Source organism: Phaenicophaeus curvirostris, chromosome 2 (genome assembly GCF_032191515.1).
Source record: "Phaenicophaeus curvirostris isolate KB17595 chromosome 2, BPBGC_Pcur_1.0, whole genome shotgun sequence".
NCBI lineage: Eukaryota > Metazoa > Chordata > Aves > Cuculiformes > Cuculidae > Phaenicophaeus > Phaenicophaeus curvirostris.
This window is the reverse complement of record NC_091393.1, coordinates 113690839-113716808: the sequence shown is the minus strand read 5'-3', so window position 1 is coordinate 113716808 and position 25970 is coordinate 113690839.

Here is a 25970-nt window from a genome sequence, read left to right as displayed (position 1 = left end):
TTCAGAATAAATTATACAAAAATAATCTAGTGTTTTTTTCTTCTCTTTGATCGACTTGCCCCTTATAATTAAATGCAAACTTGAGTCCCCAGTGAATAGAAAAAATCTACATTTTTAGCATTCATAGGAAATAGAAAAGAGGTGAATCATTGAATAACATTAAAAAAGACTACCCAAATGTGTTATTATAATCAGGAAACAGAACTGATTCGCCTTCTTCATTTGAACCTCTTGGGTTCAGATAAATGCTGTCTTTGTCTTTTAATATCACATTAACAGCAGGAGTTCTTTTGTTGGGAAAATATCAAAACTGATGTAGCCTCTAATTTCTAATGGCAATCGTTGTTACAAAAATAATATTTACAATATGGAAAATATTGCATCCTATTCAATTTGCATGGTTGAAAATTACTCACATTAGCATATTTTAAGAAACTATGATTAATTACAACATTTCAGTTGAAATGATGATCATTTGCATTTGAGAGGGAGTGTCATCTATGCGAATGGCGGTAAGTACTTAAAAGTCACTTCCAGTTGTGAGGAAGTGCCTTCATATTTGAAGTATGGACAAATGAGATCACTGAATGCCTAGTTGGATAAAAGAATGTTAAAGCAAATCCTTTTTCTTACACAGCATATATGGCCTTAACTACATCAGAATAACAAAGTATAATCTTTCTGACTTCTAAGCAACAGATAGTCATTTTAAATAAAAACTGAAGCAATTATTTCCCCAAAATCTGCCAGAGTTGCAATAAAAAAAACCAAAGCATTTTCTTTCTTTTTTTTTTCTTTTTTCCTTTTTCTTTTTTTCTTTTTTTCCCCCTTTTCTTTCTTTTTTCCTCTTTTTTATTTTTTTTTCTTTATAGGATATCAAGCCAAAAGATTGAGACTAGTCATAATGGCTTGAATGGCAGAGAAAGCTTTTCAACTTTTTTCAGGTGATTAATTACTTTTTACAGCAAGTTTGAAACCACTGCAGGTTTATCCTATGCTATTCCCTAGACGCAAGGAAGTCAAAGTTGATCTGGTAAAAATTTAGAGGTTGTCTAATTATGGAAGAAATGTTTACAGTTTGTGACTTGGAAAGAAATTTCAAGAGATTATCTAGTCCATCTTCTTCAAGGCAAGACCATCTATACCTATATCGTTCTTCAGACATATTTGACAAATTTGCTCTCTAAGACCTCTGATAAATGAAACTAGATATAATTGCAATTTAATTATTTCAAAGACAATCCCCAGTCATAAACTTGTTGCTCCTGTGAATGAAGTTATAATTCCATTTCTTTTATTGAGTTTGATACTTTGAAATCTGGACTTGCAAGTAATCATTAAAAGAAACACGTGAAGATTAAGGAAATCCAGGAGTTGAATACTAGTAAGTGATATGTGTCGTGTCAGAAATTCTGCTGGTGGCAGAAGGAACTTGCAATGAAATTTTGATTCCTCTATTCTATCTTCTTGATAGAATTAGATGGAGAATTTTCTATGCTGATGTTGAAAAACGGAACAAGTAATATGGAATATTATAGTTGGCAAGAACAAAGAAGCTATGCCCCCCTCCCATTTCTCACTGCACTGGGCAAATTTTACAGCTTACTTATGTAAATTTAAATAGGACCATCCAAGACCTGTTATTTCGAAAACTGTCTTGCTCATTCACCTCTGCAGTCATCTCCTTGTAATGGAGTTTATATATATAGGTAACCATCTCAAAAGAAAATAGTTCTCAGTATGTAATTTCTCCTTTTCAAATTACCCATCCAGTAAACAGAGGGAAGCAAAGTTCTCAGTGAGCTGCAGAACTGACTGCATATTGCTCATGTAACTTATATCTGTATCTCTTTTGCAGGAAGTAAACAATCTGTGTCATTTCCCCTTTAATGGACAAATTTTCTGTATGCTTCTTGATTTAGTACGAGTGAAACAAATTAGACCTATAGAAATGTACAATTCTAGAGCTATTATTCAAGAAAAACAGAAAGTCATAATGAAAATCAGATTCTTTCTAAACAACTTTTACAGCACAATGAGAGTTCTGTAATGGGTATGTGTCATATGTATCCCACTTGCAATCAGAAGAAGTTGAGATAGAGACATTTGAAAGAAAAGCCAAACTTCGAAATAGAGATTGCTTAATACTCTCTGCTTTGTTTAAGTCTGCCAGATTTGGTTTGATTTCAGTCCACAGAACTGATCTTGTATCAATGGATAAATATTGGTCTAAATATTTACAAGATTCATCCATTAGGGAATAAAATGATAATGCTTATATTTTTTCCCCAATTTTGAAATGTTGCCAATAATTTTAGCTCTATTAGTGAAATATAAATATGAGTTAACATTGTTCCTCACAAAACAATAATAAAAAAATGTGGCACACTACTTTTTTGCATAGTGACAGTTTTAGGTAATGTCTCACTTTGTTCATCTTATATGTTTAGAGTTTATCTATTTATAGAATACTTATTTGTTAAGACTTCCAATATCTAAACCACATAATTAAATGATGAAATAAGAAGATACAACTCACTTATATACTAATGATAGTATTTTTATGCACTGTGATTATAATTATGAAAATGCCTAAACTATATTGAAGTACAAAGGTATGGACAAAAATTAAGTCTGATATCTTGGTGTCCTAATCCCAAGATTGCCTAATTTTCATTGAATATTATAAATTACCACAAAATGTAACGCCTGTCGAAAAAAAGAAATCTCAAGGGGATCCTCGCAAGTGGGTAGATTTTGCAGTATGCCTGAATTAAAGCTTATATTGCCACTGTTGAAGACTTAATGCTGAGCTAGACACAGCACTGGTTTGATCTATGAGAAAATCCTTTATAGTCTTTTTTTAAATTCAACTTAGTCATTCTTGTTTCACCTTTCATATAATGTGTCTAGTTTGGATCTGTTCATTAGTTATACCACTGTGGGTGAGACCTCAGACAGAACTCCTGTTTTTTAAGCTTAAACTGCAAATACATCCCTATAAATACCAACCTTGACCTTTATAATAGTGTTTAGCCTTTGCATTCTAGCCTGCAAAGCATGAGTTGGTCTGTCAGTATAAATCCTTACACAGGGAAGAAAACCTTGGTAATGGACTCATCAAACCAGTAGACAAAGATGTAGTAGCTGAAACTAAATGTAATCTGTCTAGGAAGAAAAGAAACAATATTTAACACCTAATGCTGTTAGTCATTGGAACAAGAGCTGTGGAAAATTCACCGGCTTTTCCTGTTGTTGGATATCTGTTCCACTGCAGAACAATGATTTACAAGTATATTCCAATAGACTGTGTTGCACAGCAAACCAGATTAGAGAATCATTCTAGTCTTCTCCAGGATCTACAGCCTCTAGATGTGTAAAACAGCCAAAGTTCATCACCTTCTTCAAAATGTGTTAGTAAACACAAGTACCTACCAAAACAACTTATCTGATACTCCTCTCTGCCTTAACAGTATGTAAAAAAGGCCAGGTGGATTATATAATTTAAAAAAAATATTCTTGTAACCAAATTGAAAAATAATTTTAAAAGTCTGCCATAAAGACACAGACTTACACTCTAGACACCTACAGACCAGTAAAAAAATACTTGTCCTGTAGAATAATCAGTCACAAAAATAAGTGACAAGTATCTTTCACAGATTTTTCCTAGAATTATTAGAGGACACCATTTACTGTTTTCTTTTTACAAATGGAGGCATATCAGATTTCGACATCATTCTGTTGATTAGAAAGATGTAACTTTTTTTTAATGTTAAAAATATTTTCATTATTTTGTGAAGAATACATGAGTTATTTAAACTCTGAGAGTTCCCTTCAGCATTTCCTATTGTTTATTTTGCTTGATGGTGATGGTGATTATTATTACTGTTATTATTATCATTATTATAATTATTATTATTTGGAAGATGCTCAAGCTTTCTATTACTTTAAGTGCACTACATATTTTATGGTTATCTCTCCCCATCCAGCCACAGATTTAATAAGGTAAGCTAAAAGGTTCTGTATTTCACCTTTGATATATATTATGTAATTAATTCCTGGCTTCTCAGCTTTCAAATTCAGATTTAGATCACCCCAATGTGATATACAAGCATATATTTCTCTCTTTTTTTACATCTAAAAAATAAAAGTCTTGAGTATCCCCAGTAGTAAACTTTGAACAAAACAAGAGTTTCAGGCCTTCAGTTCAGATGCTTTCTGGATTCTCATAGCATAGTTGCTGGAAACACCACCAAGAAGGCAGACAGTGAACTTCTTATTTAACAGCTGTATTAAAAGTACTGGAAAGGAAAGAAGGAGATGTTTTTTCCCCTCAGGGTCAGTATCACTTCAGGTGAAGTAGATGGCATTCCCTAAATTGCAGGAGCTCAGCTCTGTCCCATCAACACTGTACCACCTGAGTTTCCCCCTTACTCCCCGGATCTTCATATTGCCTGTCCCTGTATCCAAGTTCATAGTGAATTTTATTTCAGACGGTTTGTTAATCTGAGGGTTAATTTTGATCTAAATATGTCTGTGACCTTGTAAATCCTGCTTTTACCCTTTCTGTTGTAGTCTGCAGATTTTAACTACTCTCACTGCTTTGGAGATTCCACTTCAGCTGCTGCAGGCAAATCAACAACAGACTGACTTTGGTGATTTGGATCTCACTGGATGACATGAACCTGCATTTCCAGACTCTACATTGTAAAAGTTCTATTGAAAATCAGCAATGCTCAAAACCCTTGAAGATTTGTGATGAAGAAACTAAGTTTTTGAGTTCACTCATCATCAAGTGCATTAAAAATTGCAACAAATGCTTTGAAGCTACTACATCAGCAGGCAACCAATACAAAGATACTGTAAATTTGCTGCTTGGAAGAAAATCTTTAGTAATAAACCCAGCCAAAATATATTCACCTATCAGAAAAATTAAAATTAACTTAAAATATTTCGTAAGATTTGATCTGTTTCTTATTCTTCTATAACCAGCAAAAGCAGAATATCAGTTGGGTTTTGCATTTCCAACTGCAGATAAAAGATTCTATCAAGGATATACACAAAAAATCCAGTAGGTTTCTATGGCCGCTGTAATCATACAGAAGAGAACCAAATATCAGGCACAAAGTGACTTAAGGGTATATTTAAATGACAGATCGCTGCACTATGCAGAAATACCCAAGCTGGAATAGAAACACGTGACAAAAGAAAGAGAGAAAGTTTGAAGTCCTGTTTCTGCATTGCATTACTTCCTCCTTAAGTTTCCTGTTCTTATGTGCACATGGGGAGACAGACTAGTTTCGAGGATCTGGAATGCTTTCATTAGCTCAGGATCTATTCAAGTTGCTTGTTTACATTCATATCATCACTTTGAGAGAATTAATTTTCCTCTTCAAGTTTTCTTTAAGTGCATTCTGCGCATAGCATCTGTGGGTAAACATCCTCAATACTGGATCTTCAACTTGTGCAAATCAGTGTGGTTTAACTGTTGAACCTCCAAGAAGTATGATAAAACAGTAGAATAAGATTAAAGAGCAACTTCACCCAAAGATTATAATTATCAGCCAAATATTAATCAAAAATAGACATCCATTATGCTCTGAATTTGCACTTGAAATCTTGTATTAAGAGCTCCTCTCCTTTGGTTTCAATCTAAAATGATGGAAATATGGAAGGAAGAGCTCTTATTTCCAACCACAGGGAGAAAAAAAAAAAAAGAAAAAAAAAAAGAAAGATTTATTAATATAGTGAGACTTCCGTTCTTTCATATGTTTTGAATTAAATAAACTTGTCTGCAATGATTTGGACTAGGGAATTAAAAAAAAAAAAGAAGAAAAACAAAAAGATATTTTGAGGAAAATGTTCTAAAAATTCTTTTGAACTTTTCCAGTAGTGCATTAAGTGAAAATGTACATAGGAATTAAACTTATATATATTGTTTCATGAAAACGAATTATCAGTAAATGATCTTCTGAACTTATCTATGGGAGCAAAATTATTTGAAGTTACTTCTCTAATATAAGGCATGGATTTCATATCACTATGTGCAGAAAATATTGTTTTGAGAAAAAGACATTGGTTTTGGAAATTATAAGTTTTAAATTAATCATCTTGGGTTTTGAACTACAGAAACCTGTGATTCCTTCTTGACTTCTATAAATAAGCATGTTTAAATAATACAGTGTCAAAGCTTATAATGCACTACTGATTATTTTAGGAGACATAACAATCTTGCTACAGAAAAAAAAATCTGAAGGTAAAAATATTGGATAAACATCATTCCATACTGTTGCTAAATCATATAGGAGAGCAATTAAACCATTAATAACAACCTAAAACAAAGAATGTCACTGTATTATTTCATATGTGCTAAAAAACGAATTACATGTTATTTCAATACAAATTGTGCATATTTAAGTTATTCCCACTGTTAAGAAATTCTTAGCCAAATTACTTTGTCTCCACCTATCAGGATCACCCCACAAGCACAAGATAAATTACAGTGCTAAAATTTTGTCTTTCACCCAGCTGTGCTGACACATTCTAGGATAACCTAAATCATGGTACTGTTGGAGACAAAGGAAGGACCCTGCACCTCTCCCCTAGGTTAAAAGAGAAACTAATCTAAATATTTCTGAGCATTGAAGACAGTGCATTCAATTGTCCAGGTTGATTTGAAGGTACAGAATAGCTTATTTCCCTTCTGAAATTCAGTCCAAAGAGCATGAGAGGATGTGCATATGAATGATGAAACATTTTCTCAATGGGTATGTTTTTTGCTTGTTGAACTTACCTGACCTTCACTTCAGGTTGCATGGGATAAACATCTAAAATACTCCAGTCTCTTCAGTAGGAGCTCTTTGACATTTTTTAATTTCAGCCATAACAGAACAATCATGCAGATAAAACCCATGTGTTTGCAACCTTTTTTGTCTTTTGGATCCATCTTTGTTCAGGTTTGTTGCATTATGTGTTAAATGGTTAATTTAATTTGTTGATGGGAGTTCTCTGCTTTCAGTTCAACTTAGAGTGGTTTCTTTGCCTATTGACTATGTTGTTCTGCTACGCTGAATTAAAGACATCTTGAAAGAGTGTTCTTGTACTAATGCTTCCAACTTCTCCTTTAGGGTCTCAGTAATTATTGTTTTGTAATTAGGCAGGATGGAGTTGTGCAGAACAGGTAGATGAACCTCAAACACATAAAATCCACTTTAAAATATATTTCAATAAACTTTAGAGAGGTTAGTACTCAATACTCATATTTTTAAGTCACAAAATGTAAATTTCTGTTCTTTTCCAACTCATTTGCTGAATAAAACGAATCAATTGAAATAAGCTTCAGAATAACTTCTGTAATAAGTGCAGATCAATCTGACTTGCTGATAACTTAGGGTCTGAATAGTCCAGGTGCTGCAATTTACATTTCAGATCAATGCCCTCAAGGCAAGGATAAAATATTAATATATAGCATGCTAGTGAATCCTAAAATCTTTATTCTTCAAAAATAGAAGGGAATCTTAACAGAGGGTACAAATATGCCTTTTTATACACTTGTATTGTTAAACGGTTTGCAGCATTTCTGGGTTTGTAGTAAATTCTCCAAGGACATGATCTTTCTGTAGCTGTGAAAGAATGGGTAGACAAGTCTTTAAATCTCATTACAGTTTGTTGTAGCCCTCAATAGATAATATGGCTTTTCATGAAGTGTTCCTCCGAGAAATCTCATTATAAAGTTCTCTCTTCAATAATCCAGCTACCCTACTGTTTGGCTGCTTGTGCTTTACTACAAAGTTTAGAAATAATGCTGAATTCTTCTGTGGTCTGTCAGGTTCTATTGAAACAGCAATTATATATACGTGTGTGTGTGTGTATGTATATATTTAAGCTAAGAATAGACAAAGTATGAAACATTTAGTTTACTTTTTCAAATAGCCTTTGAAAGCAGTCAGTTAGCTATTAAATTACTTAAATGAGGCAACATTACGCTATTCTACTTTGTCCTTCTGCAGTATCCCAGGTTTGTCAGGATGGTACAGCAAATATGATACAACCATACAGTTGCTGCTTGATTAAGAGATGGAGCCAAAGCCTGTTGCAGGAGTACATTTATCAGAGGAGATAGGTAATATTGGCCATAGCCTACCTTGCTAACTATGGACTGAGCAAAACTGTTTCTTGAGAGAAAGAGGGGATGTACTCATGTCATAAGCTAAAACAAGAGACTGCCACAACTAATCAAGAGGAGCCAGACGAGCCCTGCGCTGAAGCTGAAGCCCCAGCCACCATTATTCACTCTGCTCCACATTTAAAAAGTCGGGAACACAGAGAATTTAAGGTTGCATGAGAAGTATTGACATGAGTCCAGAGTGACTCTTCCCCAACTAAACACAGAATACAAAGTACTTGGAAGCCATGGCCTGTACTCAGGTTGAATCCAGAAAAGGCAACATGAATCTGGAATGTAAATTCACTGTGGACCATAATAGTTCAGGTGCAATGTAGACAGCTGAACATGCTTCAGACAGACTACTTCAATATCAGAGCTACCTTTGCATTGTTCTCCATGTAATTATATGCACCTAGTGAGATGGAAAAGAGATCAGAAAAAAAAGACCACTTGTTTTGTATCATTTTGCTAAAACATTTTTTGATTTAAAATGGCTTCACAAATTGTAATGGAAATACTCAAAAAAATGTGCTAAACATCATTACAGTCACACCTTGCATGTTGCAGTGAAAGTATATAGACAAAACTCATCAAAAAATGTTAGTTCTTTTTCTAAAGCTGATTACTTCAGATGCATAGTTGATTACTATTTCAATAAACTAAATGGGACAATTAGAGAACAGTATTGCTGGACACAGATAAAAAGAGAAGCTGAACAAATAGCAAATCAAAATGATCCCTTGAAGTGCAATATCCTCATACATTTGCTGGTCTAATAATATAAGCATCATTGAAATTCATGCCAAAAAATTTTAGATGGCTTATGCACTACAAAGAAAAATGAAAACAAACAGAATAAATTGCAAACTCTTAAGAAGGATAAAAAGCTGCTATCAGGTAAATGAAACAAGTTGATACACCATTAAATGTACCTTACAAACTCATTTATGTCATAATACAAAAATAGCTGGCTGTATTCCAGGACCTAGGGAAGCAGACAAGTTGCCATAAGGTGATTTTTTTTCCATAAACAATACATACTGTCACCTCTCTGAATTGTAACCCATCAGCACCTTTTTTCAGATCTGTCATTGTGATCTTTAAGCATTTGCTTGGTTTGGTCACAGCTCAATGTAAAAATGAGTTACCTCATTTGGCAGGCCTTTGGTGAAGAACGTCTGTATTATGGGGGAAAGAGTTAACTGCATTCTGCTAGGTCAGATGGCAGAGGATTCTTTGATGGCTACACCCACTTGAACAATTCTGCACATAATCTCATTTATAATCATTGCAGAATATACAAATTAAGCCTGGCAACCTTACTCAAATCCAAAGACATACTCTGAGGACTAATTTTTAATACTAAATGTATTAGAACTTTTAACGATCTGATCTCCTGAATCTTTTAGTGTGATGGGTATTCGGGAGTATTGTGAATAAGATAAGATGTAAAGAGCCTATCACAGCCCGAAGAGGTTAATATAAACCAATTATTTCTTTAGCTGCAACTAAGGGACCAATTAGCAGTAGCTGACACAGAATGCTGCAGCCCAGTTAAAAAAGAAACAGCAGCCAGAGGGGTCAATGTCTATTTTGCAAAAGGGCCTCAGATAATATATAGAGGGTTTTTTTTTTTAAAAAAAGTATGCTAGAGAACACAAAAGTAAGTGGTACCTATTAGAAGACAAAGGTAGGTGCAACCCAGGGAAGAAGAAAGTGCAGACCCTTGTATGCTACAGACTCCTTTGTCTCTTACCTACAGTGGAGGAAAAACTGGCCTTTAAATGTAAAGGAGAAGACATGTTAACCTTGGAAGGGCTGAAGTATGGGAATCAGGCCCAGCAGACATTGGACTTTGTTTGTACTTTCTATTACTGCTTTGATTTCCCTGTTTCTCTGCCTGGAATAACTCTAACACATCTCTTCAAAAGAAAGTGAAAATGGATCATGTTCTTGCAGCTTTGAAATGCCGCCTCTGTAATCTTCTATCACACTGACCAGCTGAGCTGAATGATTTAAAACTTTCATAAGGTTAAGACTGCACAAATAAATGATGAACAAGAGCAAAGTCCTCTCCGCAAATGATGAAGTCTGTAAATGTGCTTATATTCTATTCCACATTGTTACTTGTCTTCAATGCAGATACGTCGGTACAGTATTTCAACCACATTTCAAAATGTATAATGGAAGGCTTTTTTTCTGACACATCTTTAGAGTTAGGAGTATTCCTTCTCTTCCCACGTTGTATAAAGAAACTGTTAAGAGGCTAATTTTCTACTTTTCTCCATGGGGAAAAAAAAAATTCCAGCCTTGAATTCCTGAATTGGTCTGCTCATATAATCTTTTCATATATTTATTTCTTGGGATCTCTTTAAAATCAGGACAGCAAATCTGAAGTGAAGAAACCCACAATGATCCCTTTTCCTGTTGCTAGGTTATTTCAAGAACTAAAGTTGTCTGATTTAAAGGCAATTAGAAGTCCACCTAAAGACTGCATGGGTCTTTTCAGGGAAGATGTGTCTCTTTAATTTTCTCCCTTACTTTGGCATTTCTGTCAAGACAGTCCAAAAAGTGCTAAATATTATAAGAATAGCTATGTTTTTAGTTCTAGATCTCACACATAATATAAAATTATCAAGTTTTGTAATATAAGAATAAAATCTGGGGAAGCAAAACTAGCTACTCTATTCCAGATGGTTGATCTCAAGGTGTTATGTTTCTAATAAAAATTTATCAACAGCCAATGTCAGGAGTATCCTTAATATTAATTCTTAAAATCGCAAAGTTTTTCAAAACCAAAAATTACTAATTAACTGTTAGAGGGTTTTTTTTTTTACTAGTTTCTTCCTCTCTTATTTTTCTTTCTGTTCCTGATCTGCTAGCTTGTGCACTGAATTGCAGAATAGATATGAAAACACAACTATCAAAAGAAAAGTAAGGATTGACTATGACACTGGAATATGATTGGTTACTCTTCATTTTTATCACCTAATCATATTCATTTACATCAACATTTCTTTGCCAACCAAACTGATAAAATAATGGGTATCATAACATAAACTGATATTTTGTGGTTTTGTGTAATGGAAATGATTGCGTGTATATGTTGAGATAGTGAGTGTGGGAAAAAATACAGGTATCTAAGTCTTTACGGTGATACATAAAATTACCTTTACTATGTGGCAAAAACAACAAAATGGCCACAAAAAAATCTAATGATGACTTGCTTTCAAGTACACCAAATTCACTACTCGTCCATTACTTCAAACATAGTCAAGACCCTAATGTATAAATTCTGCTCTTCCTGAGCTGCTAAAACAAAATGATTTCACTGTTGATTATGCAGCTATCCATCGTTGTCAATTTAAAACTTTGTTTAACAAGACAAAGCTAACCTTTTTTCATTCATCTGGATGAAAATGTTTACTTTTCCCCCTGCAGTTTAATGTGGACATAAAGCATTTTCATTATTATTATTTTAATGTAGTTTCACTTAAAGAAATATCCCAGAGGTAGGTGATATCATGTGTACATCTACCTGATTTGCTTATCATTCACTACCAATATTAATTACTTCTGTAAAGTTGTGGGCCAAGGCCGTGCAAGTTGAGTGTGTGCATTGCATTCTTACTTCTCTGTCTCGCTATCTGCCTTTTATGCCTGTTAAAATATTGGCTCAATTTACATTCCTTGATAATAATGTATGCTTAAAATGACTGAAGATAGATCTTGACATTGGAGCCACCCTATTAAGCATTTTAATTCTAACTGTGAAGACACATAATTCATAATACAGTAGTACAGTAGTTTCACCCATTTGGTATTCTGCAATTATTAGCATTGTATTTAAAGACATTAATCATATAGAAGACTTCTTTACCATGTAGTGAGTCATATATTGTCAATTTTCTGAAAATAAAAGGAAGTTATGTCTCACACTGTCAAAAACAGGAAGGTTCTTTTTTTTCTGTAATAAATTTCCTCAGGAGAAATCTTGTTAAGATACTCATCTTAATTACACCAGCATTTTAGTAATGCTGTAAGGGTAAGATAATGATGAGGGCATGAGTCATGCTGAAAAGACCTACAGCCTAAATTGAAATTATTAGTTTTAACTTACTTACAGCATATTTCCCTTACTTTTAGGCTACAAAGGGTATCTGTGTAGATAATATAATGCCTAAGGATGAGTGAATTTGCCAGGATGTATTTTAATGTAGAAAATAAGTTTGCTGGGATATACAACCAATATAGATTCATCCAAACTGTAGCCATGTTACTTCAAATGTTTCAATAAATGGAATTCAGTTTGGAAAGACGACTTGTGAATCTGGAGATGAAAAATTTAACTGTCAAGCTAAAGAATCTCATATTTTTCACATCTGTGATGAGTAACCTCATTGAAAAAAGCAGACAGAAAATCAACTCCAGAATACAAATGATTGGATATGAAGGGTAACATTCAATTTAATGTTGTTACCTGAATGCAAGTGTCCATACTTGGATGGTTAAAGTTCTGCTAGGTTAGTCCTAAGGAACGTAATCAGTTCAGTTAGAAGAGTCTAAAGAAATATTTAGCTTACGGGCTGTTAGCACCTGTTGTCATAAGTCAGATGTCGTAAGTTATGAAAGATACGTGCATACAACTCTCAGATAAGACATAAAACGTACAGGAAATTGATGTCCTTCTGAAGTGTTAGATGCCCTCCAGAGTACTTCATGTGGCATAAGATGCTTACATACAGACAAGTGAGTCAAGACAATAGTGGCTGTCCCCATCCTTTAGCTCAAATGTCCTCAATTTAATTGGTGTACATCAAAATTTTTTATAACATTTCAGATATGTTTTCTTAAAAATCATAAGTAAAGAATACATATTACATAATATTCTATGATAATCTCAATTGTGTTTGAAATGGTGTTGGTTTAGTCCTTGCAAGGAGCTAAAAGGTCACCCAGCTGCTCACACACTCCTCCTCAATGGGACAGGGGAAGAAAACAGGATGAGGAAGCTCATGAGGTGCAATAGAGGGGAAAATTGCATTTGTTTCTCATGACCCAAATATATTTAATTAGCTATATAGTAATTTTATCCAAGCTGAGTCTGTTTTGCCTGTGACAGTAACTGATAAGGAAACATTAAAGCAGCACTCTTCCTTCCCCCTTTCCCAGGCTCAACTTCACTCCTTCACTCCCAACTCCTCTACCTGCTGCCCTGAGCAGCACAGGGGAGAAGTGTGATGAAGAATTAAGGTCAATATATTATGATTCCTCTCCATCACTGCCCTCACACTTTCCCCTGCTTTCCCATTGGGTGCAGTCATGTTCAGAAAAACTTTACTTCACCATGAGGTCTCCAAAGGCTGCAGTTCCTTCTGGGAATATTAATCTGCTCTGGTGTGGGCCCTCCATAACCTGCAGTGAATACCTGCTCCACCGAGCACCATGAAGCACCTCCTCCTCCTCTGGCCTTGATATTCCCTATGCTGTTTCCCACTATTTGTTTCCATCCTGTTCTGTTTGTCAAACAATTCTTTTCCTTTCTTAAATAAGTTTTCACAGGCATGCAACCAGCTTTGCTGATAGTTTCAGCTGTGTCCTGTTGTGGGTACATTGCAAAGTCAGCTGGAGCCAGGTAGAACCAGCTGTGTCCATCATGAGGTAGCCCCTAGCCTCTTCCCACAGAGACCACCTGTGCAGCCAGCCCTGCCAATGCCAAAATCTTGAGACCTAAATACAACATAGAAGCCAAATGAAACAGGAAAAAAAATCCAACCCACAAATGTATCATTTGCATCCAAATAGTTCCTCCAGATTTTGTATTCATCAGGGAATCTGTCCAAAACATATAATGAGAACAAAATTTAAACAGCTAGGCAATCATCCCCATATTGCTCACAAGTCTTCCTTTCACGTTCTCAGAAATGATGATGAGACAAGCTCAGATCTTCCTTAGATGATAACATAGGAGATCTTTTCAAGTAACACTATATAGCTGATCCTATTGTAAAAAGCTCAGAAATTAATTCTTACCTTTGCACATGACCAGATCTGGTTTTCCCATCATCTCCTGCATATCACAGCTCATGTCCTTTATTATATATTAGAATGAAAGTGGAATCATTACAAGGAAACTTTCATTTCTTACAGTCAGAATTATTAAAATGTGTACTTGTTTCCAATGTAGAAGTGAGGTTCAAACACATGGGTAGGTGCTTGATCTTATTTACTTGTAGATCCTTTCAGCTGAAGTGACCCAGCAGATAGCATTGGTAAGAACATGTCAGGTTCCATTTGTAATTATGAAAAGAATTAAGAGTTTCTAGAGGCAGATTTACCCCTTCCTCAAACAAGAATTTTAAAGAGATTGAATGAACTGCATTCTGGAAATGACCAAGCTAGATTCAGCTGTCTAAAAAAATCATCTAGCGCTGCTTGGAATAACCTAATGTATCCTGTCTAGCCTCCAGCTGGTGTTCTGCAAAAGCATGAGATCCCATGGGCTCCTTTCATATTTTCCACACCTGTGTGGATGTCTTACATGCAGTATGATGACTCAAAAAAATGCACTGACTGCCCCCAGCCTGTGGTCAATGACTACAAATCACTCCTCACTAAAAGATGATTAGGCTCCCATAACTCTTATCAACTTGGTATTTCTTGTCTGTAGTCACAGTGTAGGCAACCAGCACTCATTATATGCCAACATCTTACTTTAAGCTTTATAATCTACAGATGAATCTCGCTCCTAAAACTGTCGAGAGGAATTCCCTTCTAAGATTGCATGTATACTAAAAAATTAAGTAACAGGGATATAATTACCTGCGCTGTTACGTTTTTAGAACTGTATGCAAGGTTAAAGCTCCAAAACTGTTTCTAGCCATGAATTAATAGCTGCTGTAGGACAGATACAATCCCTAGTAAGCAGTTAGGGTGTAATCACCCTGTCTTGAGGTCTAAAATAGTTTTTCAGTATGGATGTAGCCAGACTGTGCTAGCTGGCATAAAAGACAGGGAACAAAATCTGACACCGTTTCTACCTTGAAAGATGTAGCCAGAAGATGCTACAATTAGTGAAATGCAGATCTCCCTAGTGAAAATCAATTTACAGCTAGCTAGATATTTAATGAAAGAAAACATGAAAGCATATCTTTCTGCAGAATGCACACTCTCCTATAACCACACAGAGGAGAGTGCTAATAGCATTCACCCATGAATATACAGAAATCATGCTTCAGTTACCCAAAATTCACATGTGTGCCCTTTCCTATGTGATACATATAAAATAAACCTGTCACAGTTGCATCAGTGGACCATAGTCCATCTTATTCTACCCATCATCTTCTCATCATCCCCTCACATTAGGGAACACATTTACTACAGCTTCTCTTCAGGAAAAAATAACAAAGGCAATTCAGTCAGACTCCTTGGTATGAATAGATATGTTGACTCTCTTTCCTGACTTCTCCAGGCAGCAAAACACTAGCACCATATTGATGTCACATAATCCACTGAGTCTTCCAAGGACTCTGGGTTGGCTTTTTTTTCAGAGTTCTGTTCTACGTGTCTGTACAAAGGAAAAAAAAAAAAGTAGCCAATATTTTTTGTGTGCTGAGAGTGTAATAAATTATGTAAACATACAGCTATTCAACAGAAAACATATGCTATGCTTTCTCTTAATAAAAATTGGCAAACACTTTTTAATACCCTTTATATGCAACATTTTTCTCTCTTAAAATGTCTCATATTTTGTAACTGCTGCTTTAGAAAACTCTGGAGATATGATGATGAAATATTGATTGTCCTTTTCTTGACTTTTCCCACTCCCCAGACCCTTTTCACCACCTGCATTACTTCTGATTTATATATTTTTATTATTTTGACAAATTAAGAACACTTCATACTGTGAAATAACTAGTAACAAGGGAGAATTTCATACACTTATACATAAGGAAGAAAAACAAACAAGCATGAAGCACGTATCTTTCCATTATTGCCAGATGAGCTAACTTTTGAAGCCCCATAATCTAGCTTTGCCTTTGAATTTATGGGCTGAATAACACTTAGTCCTTGATTCTGCAGACACTTGAGGGAATGCCCAACTTCAAGCTTATGAGAAATTTATGGCAGTCATATGTTAATAATTCAGAATAGGATTAAGTGTTTATAGGATCTTTGACTGTTAAACTGACCTAAAAGCAATATTTTTGTAATTTATTTCAGTCATCCTAAATTTGATTTTAGAGTGGCTTTTTTTCAGCTTACTCCATGCCTTTTCTAACCTTGTCAAAATTATGATTCATAAATTTAACTAGAGGTGATGTATTCTGGATTACTGAAATCCATGGAAATTAAAATCTCAGATTAAAGCTGTGAAGCTTTCCCTACAGATGAGACCTTACAGATAAATATGTAAGAGCAGACAGACTTTCAAAAACCTAAAGGATGGGTAATTGTACCAACTGATACTATAAATTGTGTCTGGAAAACTGTCACTGCAAAATTATAAGTGTGTGGCTCATGAAGTCTGGTAGCAAAATTTCCTCTAATAAATCTGCACCTAAAATTTTGTGTTGCTGACTAGGAAACTGATGCAAGCTGCAGGTATCCTGATTCGACTTCAGCGTTTAACTTAAGGCATCTTAAGAGCAACTCCATCTACCAGTTCCATGGGGAATCCTTCTTACTAATGTCCTTCAGTGCAAGGTTGATCAATCCCACATGGTAAAATAAAAATAATATTCTATTATTATGATCAAATAGAAGAAAAGCAATACATTCATTAAAAATGTAACTTAGAGTATTTGAAAAAAGGAACTAATTCTCAAAAATGAAGTAGAAAGCCAATATATAACAATATCTAACAAGAACTGGCACCTTTTTAATATCATGGGCAGTGAGAAATTATGAATATTTCACAGTTCATCTTTCTACTTACTCTAAGTTTAAAAAATATATATCCATAAGAAGGATATGGATATTTTTCAGCTGTCCCCTTTAACACAAAGGATTTTCCCATTTTATGATTCCCCTTAATCATAAGTAAGAGGCAAACTAACAGGTTGGTGACCCTTAACATTTTCATTCATTTAGTAAGTGAAAATTAAAAAAAAATGCAGTGAACCTGAAAATGGTCTTTTAAATTGTAATGGCAACACAGTAATATGTACCACTGCTAATGCAGAATAATGGAAACTTGTAAAGCTGAGTCCTAATCCTTAATACATGCTGTAAATTGTTTCCTTTTCATATCTACCCACAATGACATTTCTGCAGTGCAGCTTAAATAACACAGGATATACACGACAGGACTAGCAATTACATCAGACTAACCAGTAGCACTAGAAACAAGGTCACTTATAATATAATAAGTATCACACACTGCTAATTCTTGACAATATACCACTGGAAATTAATTAATGCATTATTGTCTTACATGTTTGTCTATATTGCTGATGTAAGCATATAAAAGATTTCCCGATTCTTGCTAAGTGATACCTTTAAAATTGAACTGAAGATTCTTAGTGAGCTGACTTCTATCTCACTGTTGTCACCAGCTCAGCCAGCTGCTTTCAGTGGTCTTACTGATGAGAGGTCACAGGCACCCAATCTCTTCCACTTCTGCAACTGCTGTTTGAACTAAATTAAACCCAAATCCTGGCTAACTGCTGCTGTTACATTTTGTTTTAAATTGACCTAAAGTCTTCTGAGCATTATGGAAATTATAGCTATGGAGATAAAAAGCGTGTCTTCTTGGATTTTTGCCTTACAGGTGATGCTACCGAATAGCTTTGAGATTTAATAAAGATTTGCGGGTACTTACTTATGTTGAGTTACATTATGCTATTGTTCTTATAAAAGATATCTTCATTTCTAGTATTTTACTTACTCTAGTTTTAAATGTCACAACAGCTGAATGGAGTGCTGATGCTGCTCATTTGCATAAGCTAAGAAACATAGACCTATTAAATGTTTCAATCCCTGTTCACTGCCTATTTACAGCTACACCCAATGAGTCAATGTTTAGGTTTATCATGGAATCACAGAATGGTTTTGGTTGGAAGGGACCTTAAAGGTCATCTAATTCCAACCCTTCTGCCATGGGCAGAGACCTTTCATTACATTAGGTTGCTCAAAGCTTCACCCAATCTGTCCTTGAATAGTTCCAGGGATGGGGCATCCGTGATTTCTCTGGACAACCTGTTCCAGTGCCTCACTACCCTCAATGAAAAATGTATTTTTCATACCTAATCTAAATCAACCCTTTTTCACCTTGAAACTGTAACCCTTGCCCTATCACTGCACTCCCTGATCGAGAGTCCCTCACCACCCTTCCTGCAGGCCCTCTTTAAGTACCACCATTTCCCTCAAAGAAAGAAACCTTAAAAACAGCAGGTAAAGTAGGTTGCTTTAGTAGATTGTTTTTACAGGTAGTGTAGAGAAGGTAAGAGTAAATTTGTCATCTTTTAACCATCACTATTCTTCATCACTGGCTCATGAGACTTTACATGCATTCATGACGCCCATACCTCCATAGCGTGCTCTGTGGAATAAACGATACACCCCTGCTGTGATGATACAGAAACCTTTTTTGACTGGCTGTAGAGTAGTCCTCTCATTTTTCTTTGAAATTTAAAAAAATATATACTTAAAAATTTCTTGGGACAAGAGAGAAGGCTTCTGTGAAGATCATGAAAATAGAAAGACAGATAGATAGATAGATAGATAGACAGACAGACAGATAGATTATCAGACAGTCATCTAAATAATTAAATCAGGTTTGATTTATGTCTTGGTTCAAACATGCAGGTAGGAATCTGCATTCAACAGAGGTATTAGTTTCCCGTTAAGGTGGCACCTTCTTGGAGATTGTGGCCTATGGTCACAGAGGTAAGTACTGAAGTTTTTAACTTAAAATTTCACAGACAATCAGGCTGGTTGTAGTATAATGTGTGACAGTTGTAGAATAATTGCACAGACTTGACTTTATGCAAAGGCCACTGTGATTCTCAGAGCATGAAGCCTTTCCCTCTGAGATCCTGGTAATTCCCTGGTGCGTATTCCCCAGACATCTTGATATGAATTCAGGTCTTGATTAAAACATGCTTGTCATCCTTCATTTTCTCTATACATCTATCTGACACAGGTAGTAACTTTTGAAACAGTGCAGACTAACAATCTGAATCACAGAGGATGGAAAAATAAGATCTATCTTTTATCATAATGATACATACTTTGTATACAGTAGAATTAGAGGAATTAGTATAACAATTCAGCTATCTCATGTACACTGTTGAAAAATATCGTGTTCCATTTAAGATACTAGGAATTCAAGTGTCCAATGCTGCCCAATTTCCTAAAAGTTGGCATGTGCTACAGTTGCAGATGCCTTACTGCATTTTTCGTATCCACTAAATGGGTCTTTCTTAGGTCTTTTTCCACTGCAACTAGAACAATTGGAATGTGTCAGATGATAGTCTTGGGTGTCCCTGATGACACTACATACCTGTGTTTAGGCAAACAAATTAATCCGTAGAAGTCAAGAGGTATGTGACTAGAAAAGTCTGCTCCTCCATCAGTTGCACAAGGAAGAACAATTTATATGGTTTTCACATATTTTTCTCTTTGCAAAACAAGAATACCTACCAATTAGAGTACAAACACAAGAACCAAAAATGTCCTATTCAAGAAATTATACTCTAAGGAAATACATACTAGCTGGTGAGTGTTAGAGCAACACTAAGACAGGACTAACCAGAATGAGAGGTAATGATCTAATTGCATTAGGAGTTGCATAGCTGTGAAGCATTTTTTAAAAAATACGTGGAAAAGAAAAAGATCAGTTAAGAGGCTTAATGAGTCTAGGAACATAAGAAATAACCTTTTACGAACAGAATAAAACTGACTATCACTATAATTTAAAACTTAGATTATAGTTTTATGTGTTGATGGTGGAAATCCACATGATGTCTTAAAGCACCATGCAAGGAGAACTATTTACTGTTAAAAAAAGTACTAAAAGCCACCTTGATCTGTATTTCAGCTCTCCTTCCCCAGATTCTACATGAAATTATTTTACTTAGGACCATCATTTTACAGTTCCTTTTTCTTGGTGGCAAAATGAGACAACAAGGCACCATTTTTAGAGATGCATATCTCAAAAAATATTTAGCAGATATTGACTTCTAATTTGTCCTATAAAATCTCATTTAAGAACTTCTAAATGAAATATAGCTTAACAATCACAATTGTGTTTTTCGGGGGGAAGGGAGGAGAAAAAAACAAAGGTTTATTATACACACAGAAACCCCTAAACACAGAAAATTGAATTAGTCTTTAGTAATATTTTTTCCTAAAACATAAAAATGTACATATCAAACTATATATAAAGCATCGGCACACACATACAGAGTTGCTTTCATATTCAGTGGTTAGGATTTACAGTCTTACATCATGCATGAATATTTAAAAGATTGTACTCTTGCTAAGTATGTGTTGGGTTTTTTAATAGCTGACTTATTAAGAAGTTATCTCATCTATACCATGCAGAGAAGTTAAGAATACATTCATTTTGAGTCTGAGCTGGAAGGACAGGAGTGAAAATCTTTTAAAAATTGAAAACATTTTAAATTCAACCATCATGTCTTCTGGGATTTTCTTCTTGCAATTTCTCATTATTTTGATACAATGTATTATGACACAAACTCCCTTGTAGATATAGATTTTCTACAGAAATCTGTTTCTTAAATGTTTAAAAAAAAAAGGCTAAACTCTGAGTTACATTAACTCATTCATCTTTTACATTATAATGACTTTTTCTTTTGTTCTGGGTTTGTCTATGGCCTGTGCATACAGGAGCAGCCTTGGCATCTAAATAATAGTTTCCATTACATTCTGAATCATTTGTTTTCTTTACTGTTCTTGGGTGTCTCTGGCTCTTTATTGTTAATGAGATCAAACTGGATTTCCACTGAGACTGTGACAGTAGTGCCATCAGCTTTTAATCTGTCAAGTCCCCATGAAACCTCCTTCAAGTGCTTTTGTTACTTGGTATGTCTTTTGTAGTGTCCTATTTTATATCAAATGTTTTGATCAAATCCCATCTCATGCTCTATCCAGCTGTAGCATGCATGCAGTCATTGTATAAAATATGAAGGACCACATTCTATGCAGCTGGCGCACACCTTAGGTTTGACCCTGCATCTGACAGCTAAAGAAAGTGCCATTCAGAAACTGAAATAGAAATCAGTCTTAGTCCAATAGACAAGAAAGTTGTCACTGCTGTGAATTTTACTCCTTCTTTAGCAAGCTTGAAATGTTGTGACAAACGATAAGCATGTTTAGAATGACTGAAAAAACACCTTTACATAAAAATATATTTCTTTACTGAGGATGTTTTCTTAACATGACTGTCTTTAACAGTTCCCCTGTGAACTCGCTTCAAGACTTGCCCATCCGTTTGTGCCTGAGCAAGGCTGCAAACACTCAGGCTATATACACACTGATATAAAGACAACCTCTGAAAACAAAGGAAAAATTCTATAAGGATCTGAATAGAAATGTAAGGCCTTTAAGACCTTAAGTGAAAAAAACCTGAATTATTTTGAGCACTATTCTGGGCCTTCTTATAAGACATATATATTTAAAAAACTCTACTTTTATGTAAAACCAGTAAAAAAATTAGTTGAGAAATTGACTCATAATTCACTAGACTTATGTAGCATCTTTGATTCCAGTCACACTTTTTCTTCTTTACTGCTCCGCTAACGAGTGTCGTGCAAAGCCAAAGCACTGAAGTATTTTCCTGTCTCTTAAGTGATGAAGAACATCTACTGCTCCTTGGATAACTCAATATTTCCTCTAAAGGAGAAGATATCTAGATTAAAAGTGACATAAGATTAGCAAAATAGTGTGAATTAGCCACAAAATCATTGTAAAGATAAAGTGAGAAAAATATTTTGAGAAAAATTCATATTGTCCTGGCCTGAGGGAGCAGACTTGGTTTGCAATTTAATGTGTATATAGATAGTCTCTAAGGGCACAATGGAGGACACAGGAGATTTAACCCGAGACAGTTGCCCCTTTTCAAATACCAAGCTGCATCATAGGCAGACTTAGGTGGAATGAAAATATCATCCAAGGAACGTAGACTGAAGAAGGTCCATTTTGTGTGTTCAAAATCTCTTAATAGATGCTCTTAAAAGGCTGGTTTCCTTACAGACAGGGTAGTAAAAGAAAGAACTCTCTGCAGGAGCCAAACAGTCTCCCATTCAGGCCAGACAGAAAAATATTTTTCAGCAAGTATACTTCAATGCTATTTCTGTAGCAAGACATGAAACTACCAAGCTGGCAAGCAAGACTAACTGTAGTCCAGTGACATACCAACAGATGCTGGCCTCACAGGCATTCCAAAAGTTGGAATTCACTGAAGGCATCAGACAAATGGAGGTCCTCCTTGCATAGTCAAGCATGTATAGTAAAAAGCATATGACTGCTGAGATGGGGCAGCTGGGAATGTTGTTAGAAGCAGACATCTGGGGGCTAAAAGGTCAACATGGCTAACAATGACAGAAGTGCCTGCAAACATAAAGTGTGAGATTCTTGGCACCTCTATCCATGACAAGAAAACTTTCCTGGTATACAAATTAAATTCAAGCTAAGTATCAAAAGTAAAATGTGAATATTGCCCTGATTGTTCATTATGGGCAGCAAACTAGATTGTATAATCACCCGATATCATTATGTGTGATAAGAGTGGGCTGTAGAACAACAAAGCCCTGGCCTGAGCTTACAACAGAATTGGAAGGAGCTCATTATCACTTGTTTCGAATCCAAAGATGAGAGGCATTATGAAATAAATCATCAGCACACACATGTCTGTGCTTGAACACCCTAGTTTCCTCTCAGAATTAACGCAAACACACTTTTGTTCAAATAAAAGGGAAGGAATCAGCATCAACATCATTAAATCATAAAGAATCTGATAAAATAAATGTGGTGTGAATTTTTGACATAATCCTTATTTTTATCAGGGTGGGTTTTTTTATTTTTTCAGTTTTGGAATAATCACCAGAAAGTGAAAAAGTTATAGATAATGACAGTTACTGAATTTTCCCATTTGATCTTTTATATTTTGAAAAGCTCTAGGTATTTAATTTTCAGGAAACACTTATGGCCCTTATTTCTTCTTTATATGCATATGTATAACTGTCAAATTCTTAATTTCACTGAACTTCTTAGCTCCTAAAGAAGCACACTTTTTCAAAATACACCTTCAAAATATATTTCTTTTGAAGATCAGAGCTTTCCATTTAGGGAAAAGAAAAGAGGCAAAAATTTTTTTATGACATTTCAGGTCAACACTGCAAAGGGATCTGAACAGGCTGGACCGCTGGGCTGAGTCCAGTGGCATGAGGTTTAACAAGGCCAGATGCCGGGTCCTGCACTTGGAGCACAACAACCCTGTGCAGTGGTACAGACTAGGAGAAGTCTGTCTAGAAAGCTGCCTGGAGGAGAGGAACCTGGGGGTGTTGGTTGACAACCGACTGACCATGAGCCAGCAGTGTGCCCAGGTGGCCAAGAAGGCCGATGGCATCTTGGCTTGTATCAGAAACGGCGTGACCACCAGGTCCAGGGAGGTTATTCTCCCTCTGTACTCGGCACTGGTGAGACTGCTCCTTGAATCCTGTGTTCAGTTCTGGGCCCCTCACCACAAGAAGGATGTTGAGGCTCTGGAGCGAATGCAGAGAAGAGCAATGAAGCTGGTGAAGGGGCTGGAGAACAAGTCTTATGAGGAGCGGCTGAGAGAGCTGGGGTTGTTTAGCCTGGAGAAGAGGAGGCTGAGGGGAGACCTCATTGCTCTCTACAACTATCTGAAAGGAGTTTGTAGAGAGGAGGGTGCTGGCCTCTTCTCCCAAGTGACAGGGGACAGGACAAGAGGGAATGGCCTCAAGCTCCGCCAGGGGAGATTTAGGCTGGACATTAGGAAAAAATTCTTCACAGACAGGGTCATTGGGCAATGGAGCAGGCTGCCCAGGGAGGTGGTTGATTCACCTTCCCTGGAGGTGTTTAAGGCACGGGTGGACGAGGTGCTAAGGGGCATGGTTTAGTGTTTGATAGGAATGGTTGGACTCTATGATCTGGTGGGTCTCTTCCAACCTGGTTATTCTATGATTCTATGATTCTATGATTTTAAGCTAAGAAATCTGCCTTCTAATATCTAATAACTAATTTACATGATTCATTATACCTTAATGTCAAATTACAGACAAACAAGCTACATCATTTTCTGGGACAAACCTCAAGTTCTTCTCATGAAGCTGCTACATCTTCTATAAATAACTGTTAATTTGGAACACATCTGGGACATCTACCTAAGGAAAGATAGAGGAAAGCCACCTTCATGTGTCTCATTCACAAGATATTTAATTCCAAACACTGCTGTACAATTGACTGCTCTGGTTTTAAGAGTTGTCAACAGCTGACAATGAGCCAGCAACTCACCTTGGAAGCAAAGGCCAACAGTATCCTGGGCTGCATGAAAGAAAACATCAGCAGCAGGTCAAGGGAAGTGATCCTTTCTGCTCAGCACTGGTTGATGCTATACATGGAGCTCTGGGTCAGGTTCTGGGCTCTAGTACAGGAGAGATGTGGAGATGCTGAAGAGAGTCAAATGAAGGCCCACAAGATGATTAAGGGTCTGGAGCATTTCTTCTTTGAGAAAAGACTGAGAGAGCTGGGACTGTTTAAGCTGGAGAAGATAAGACTGTGAGGACTAAGCTAATGCATATCAATACCTGAATGGAGCACAAAAAGAAGACAGAGCCAGACTCTTCTGAATGTCACCCAGAGAAAGGACAAGAGGCAACAAGCACAAGCAGAAATACAGGAAATTCCATTTATACACAAGGAAAAAAGTCCACCTTTTACAGTGAGGAAGGTCAAACACTATAACAAGTTGCCCAAAGGAGTTCTTGAGTCTCTATCCTTGGAGAGATTAAAAGTTTGAATTAACACAGCCTTGAGAAATCTGCTTTCTTTCAGATCATACTGAGAAAACTTACAAAACTTACTTACAAAAACTTACTGGTTTTGAAAACATCCATGGAAATGCTATGGCAAGAAAGCACTACATTCATTTTGGTCTGAAAATCTGATATCAATAATACAACTGCAGACCTCACCAATTTTCTAGTCCTGCTACCCCTCTCTTAAACAAGCACTTAGAGACAAGAGTAAAGCCAGCAGTTTGATGAGCATCTTCCTTTTTCTGCCAGTGAGGTTTACAATTCTCTTATATGGACTCTGAGATAATGGGATATTTCCATCAGGCCAAGTGATAAACAGCGGAGTGTAAAACCACACAATCTCTTCTGGACTTTGCAGACACTCACATTCAGTGTAGCTGGCAAGAATTGCTTCTTGCAGAGTAACACTGGTGAATGCCCCCTGAAAAGAGAAACTCTTGCCCATGAGACAAACCTGAGAGAAGCAAGCAGGCTAAGTTAATGCTATTCTATCCATACAGCTGAGTCCATTGTGCAAGGCAGCACTCCTGACCAGTTGAGCTGAAATCTGCACTTTTCTTCTCCAGGTTTCATAGAATCATAGAATCATAGAACAACTAGGTTGGAAGAGACCCACCGGATCATCGAGTCCAACCATTCCTATCAAACACTAAACCATGCCCCTTAGCACCCCATCCACCCGTGCCTTAAACACCTCCAGGGAAGGTGACTCAACCACCTCCCTGGGCAGCCTCTGCCAGTGCCCAATGACCCTTTCTGTGAAGAATTTTTTCCTA